Genomic DNA, 5,477 nt, shown 5'->3' with positions numbered 1-5,477 from the left:
ACACACAAGGGTCATCCCCACAGCAAACACTACAGTTGTTGTATCCCTTTGTTCTTGGATTATATTGAACAACCTTTCTTTGTGTGTAATTGCTCTCACGGTTAGAAAAGGGAGACAAAAGGCACATGACCTGCTAAAATAGAATAAAAATAAAAATACATGAGCATAATATTTACATGATCATGAATTATTCCATTCATATGAGTAACATGTGAAGCCCATCGAACTGCCTAATCTAATTGTGTGGAATATAGCAAAAAGGTAACGTGAAATGAAGATTCAAGTGTGATGCACAAAATTTTAAATGACAGTTGCAGAGATGTATTAAAAGGCTTGTTCAACACCATGTGGGGTCTGTTTCTGTTGAAAGGACAACAGATTCTTCATCAGAGCTCGTGTTATTTCTATACTTCACCACAGCGTAATCAGCATGCTGCTCTTCTCCGGGCTGAAGTGTCTCTATGGTAGACAAAAGAGGATCTGTGTGGTTTTTGAAGAAGTAGACTTTGCTGTAGAGGACTTCATCCTCCACCTGTGGCTGAGCTAAGACGTCTTCACACTCAGGATCAGGATTTAGCTGAGAACAAAAAGCGATACATCATAATACACTTAAAGATTTGACTCCTTTGACTCTGTAAGAAAGATCATTCAGTATGAATATGTGTTTTCCAACTCTGCAGTAATCTTTACCTCCACTATGTTGTTTGATGTTTTGTTTGTGGAAGACTGACTCATAGTCCTCTTTTTTCTGGTTATTGAAAGTAATAAACAGAAAAAATAAGTGAGTTCATGCCAGAGATTAAATGTTGTCACTTTGAATCAAACATCGTGTTGCTTACCTAATCAAAAAGAAGAAAAAGAGAAGTATTGAGACCAGAACTATTACAGAATCTCCAATTGTCCACATTCCTGTGATACTTTGGACAGTGAGAGTCTTTGGAGCAGAGCTGATATCTTTGTTGGTTTTCACAGCACAGGAGTAGCTTCCTGCATCCTCCCTGCTGACTGGGTCAAGGATCAGATGTTTGCTCTGGTTCTCTCTCGGGGTCAGAGGTCGACTGTTCAAGTACCAAATGTAGTTTGTGTTGTCAGTCAGAGGACAGCTGGTGTTGCAGGTCATTGTGACTCTCTGACCCTCTGTCACCATTGCAGAAGGACTCATCTTCACTCTCAGCTCTGAAAGATGAAAATTTAATAACAACAACAACAACAACAACAATAATAATAGTATTAAGGCAAGACATGAAACTCTACCAAATCGCAACATGAATTACTCACAAAACATGAGTTTTAATTGAGGCCTGACTGCAGGCAGACCCTCCAGTCCGCATATTCAGTTAAATAATGACACATTTATTTGACTTTGAGTAGTTTTCAGTTTAAATATTACATTTGCTTAGGTTAGGGTGTCATTCTAAATGTGTGTTCAAGATTTCTTTGTTCGATATTCTCAGGTTTTTCCTGTCCTCCTATGTCCCCGTTGCCTAGTCTGTGTTTCTGTTGTTGCCCATATTTACTCAGTTTTATCTTTGTGTTTACTTTGGCCTGTTAAATTTGTGTTTCAGTCTCAGTGTTACTTTCCTGTGTTCAGTTTTGCTTCCCTTGTCATTAGTCTGACTTATTTCACATGCGCCTTGTTTTTCCCAGCTTCCCAGTGTTCCTTGTCACGTTGCTGGTTCCTCATGTTGAGTGTCCGTCTGTCTGTGAGTGAGTGTTTGTGTCTCTGCCTGCCATGCAACCAGCCCATGATACTTTATCCATTGGGACTGTGAAACACTATTGCATTTGAGGCATTTGGCTGAATCCTAGCAGAAAGTATAGCCCTGTATACTTTAAAAATCATTCTACTAATCCTAGAACTACAACATCAATAAATGCTAGTGACCTGGATCTACTGGAAGTAATATATTCCCATGCCATAACACTGCCATAGTTTCTCCAAACTTGTCTGTTCCCATCATTCTGGTACAAATGAATCTTGATTTCGTTTGTCCAAAGATTTTATTTTTCCAGAACATTTTAGTAAATAAATATGAAATACTTGAAATAAACTCTGGATCTTTCTTTGCTTAATGTATCAGATATCCTGTACCCTTTTGAGCCTCTGAAAATGGGGGACTGTATAAATATGATTGTATTTCCTGAACCGTTTAAGTAATTCTTTTATTAAAATGCCTCAATTGAAGATGAAAGTTGTTCCAAAAATTATTTCTTTGTCAAAAAACTAATTTGTATATAATTTTGAAACTATTATATTAAATCAAGCAAAATGCCAGTTTTTACTTTTGATATTTTAACTATAGTTATTTCATTTCATTGTAAGGGAATATTTTAACGTTGTTATATAACCGAGAAAGATCTGAATAGTTCTAGCGCTACTGCTCATATTGAAATATTAATGAGTAAAGTCTGCTGAATAAGAAGTTTAGATTTACCTGTGACAATCAAAGACTCCAGGCAGATCAGACTGTGTCCATCCTTCATGGTCTTTGTTGAATCTGAATGTGTATCCTCCTGAGTCATTCTTCTTCAGGTTGTTGATGGTCAGGATGTGTTGGTTCTTCATGTTGTCCTGATACTCCACACGACCTGCAGCCTCAATCAGCTCTTCAACTTCCACTTTATCTTTTCTCCATTTTTTACTCCAACATTTAAACTCTGGCTTCATGTTATCAGGATGTGAGTATTCACTTGTGATGTTCACTGAAGATCCTTCCAGAGCAAAGAGATTCTCCTGCTGACATAATTCACTCTGCAGCAGTTTTTATCCTGAACACCTGAAATATAGATGAAAGATTTAGAGTTGTTTGATTTTCTGTATTTCATTATTAGTTGGCAAAATAGATTTGACACTTACAAGCTTCCTTAGATTGAAGACGTTTGTGGTCTTTAATTGCACAAGAGAATGTGTCTGTTGAAGAGTTATGAGTTGAATAATGTTGATTCTCATGATAGTTTCTTTTGTTGTGATACCACATGTAGACAGTTTGATGGTCAGTCAGATTACAGCTGGTGCTGCAGGTCAGTGTGACAAACCCTGAAGTGGAAGAAATTCTTTGAACATGAACCTCTGTTGAGAAAGGATAAACAGACTTCTTGTCACTATATTTGATATAATCACACAACTTATTTAATAATATATTATTTAGTTAAATGAATATGACATAAACTTCACCTCTGGGGTAGGTGATGGAGCACGGCTTATCCACTGATGTCTGTTTATAAGAACAAATGTTTCCATAAGTATAAGTGAGACTGAAGCATGTCTGTGTGATGGAATCTGAACAAAAAGACATGAGGTTAAATATTTGTACTGAGGTCATTTTTACAGGGGTTTGCTGAAGGGTTTGTAGCAACAATACTCATCATGACTCACCCACAGAGACTTCAGGGGCTCTGAGATCCTCGTGGCCTTTGACAGCACAGGAGTATGTGACTGCTTCCTCACTGCTGAGCAGCTCTTGGTACCAGGGAGACCAGTCCTCATAGAGAAACTCTCTGTTCTTGTACCAGATGTAGGCTGCAGGCTTTTCAGTCAGAGGACAGCTGCTGCTGCACATCAGTGTTACTGTCTGTCCCTCTGTGGCAGGAATCACCTTTACCTGCAGCTCTGAGAGGATGATGGAGAACAACTTATACAATGATGTAATTTGGAAAGTAATCGATGAGTAAAAGTCACTGTACCTGTAACAACTTGAAGAGTAATTCTTTTGTACCAACAGCGTCCTGGACTGTCTGTAGTCTTCATACAGCAGTAAGTGTTTGCATCACTCTCTCTTAGATCATTGATGGTTAAAGTTGGGTTTTTCTCTTCAGACATGTTGTACGTTACACGTTGTCCATCCACAGAGAGCTCACTCTGAACATACTTGTAACCATCCCAGTCTATAGTGAACCATTTTCTGCTTGAAGTCAGATGTTGATGTGAGCAGTGCAGATCCACTGATGAACCTTTGAAAGCACAGATCCTGGTTTCTCCTCCATTAACATCTTTAACACAAACTTTTATTAGCAAACGGATTTATTGTCTTATCACCTGTCGTTTTTTTCTATCCTTAGAATGTAAATAAGTAAATTATTTTTAAGTATCTTTTTACAAGGATGTATAAATAATTACTCATACCTGAAATGTAGAAGATAAAACAGAGGAACACATATTGAAAACCTGTCAGCAACATGTTGGTTGGAGACCAGCGTGGAAGCATAACGTTGACAATAAATATAAAAGTAGACACGATTTACTCACATCTCAAAATCGCTTGAAAAACAGAAGGGCTCACAGGACTGTTTGATGTTCAGTGGTTTGGCACACAAAGCACCTTTGAAACTAAACATGAACGTCCTTCCTCTGTGGTTCTTTTGTTCTCTGCAGGAGAAGGTTTAGTTGTCTTACCCTGAATATTTTAGATGTTCAGGTAATTTTCAGTTCTCAATAAAGTGTTAATATTATTCCCCTATATATATATTTATATATTTATGTGCTGTGTGTATGTCAGGCTCCCACCTAATGGAGTGATGTGATATAATGAAACATTCAGTCCTAACTCATGTCAAAATGTTTATACAAACATTATTACAAGGTATGATTACAGCATGTTAAAATAAGAATAATAATAATGATGATGATATTATAAATCATCATAGTCATAATAATAACAATAATAACAATGGTGGCCATTTTGAAAACATCACCATTATTAAGGATCCATCTAGCTTGTTCTACTCTTCCGCAGTTTGTGGTCTGCCCAGCGTAGGTTGCCATTATCACAGCACATGATCTCAACAGCAGTTTGTGCTGCTGTTGAGATCATGGACATTTGGTTAGTACAGGTTATGTTTCCCATAATATTCTGCACTGTTTGTTAATACTATCTTTAAGTTAGCATGCAAAAAGACCACAGTTTTCTTTTCTAGAAAGTGATTGTGATCTCATGTTCTGTTTTGGCTACATTGTTACAGGTTAGTAGGCTGTGTACTGTCATACTGACATCTGTATTTGTGTGGATGCTTTATGGCATCCACACTATTGAGTTCCTGTTTCTCTTTATTGTGTGGATGCCTTATGACTACTCCCTCAGTTTTCAGCCGATTTTCTCCGTTCAAACTTTAAAAAATTCTGCTCTTTCTGCTAATGGGTGCTATGACTTTTGGTGCTCATAACTTCTATACTTTTTGAGATATTGAATTTTTGTTTGCAATATTTTTTGCCCATTTCTGCATATTATCAGTGGCCTCACTGATTTTCCTTGCCGGGCTGACCTGTGTTCCCGCTTATGGCAACATTTCTTTCAATTACAGTTTTTTCTGATTGCTTAAGCACATTTTTTGTAACTATTGGCTATTTTTGCAAAACTCTACACACAAATAAGAAAACCTGTCACCCAATTATCAAAACATTGTAGTTCTCTTGCAAAAGCGAACACAGCTAGATTAACTCTTCACACCTTCGTAAATATGGTGTTTTCGTATCAAACAGT

At 37.3% G+C, this 5,477-nt stretch overlaps 1 pseudogene; it reads right to left on the bottom strand.

Moving 5' to 3' along the window:
* Nucleotides 1-337: 337 nt before the first annotated feature.
* On the bottom strand, nucleotides 338-4,205 carry LOC146385970 (uncharacterized; annotated as a pseudogene).
* Between the last annotated feature and the right edge of the window lie 1,272 nt (nucleotides 4,206-5,477).

This window comes from Perissodus microlepis, chromosome 6 (genome assembly GCF_051167445.1).
Source record: "Perissodus microlepis isolate ML-2025 ecotype Zambia chromosome 6, ASM5116744v1, whole genome shotgun sequence".
Taxonomy (NCBI): domain Eukaryota; kingdom Metazoa; phylum Chordata; class Actinopteri; order Cichliformes; family Cichlidae; genus Perissodus; species Perissodus microlepis.
Note: the sequence above shows the minus strand (reverse complement) of the source record. Positions and strands in the feature narration are given on the sequence as shown.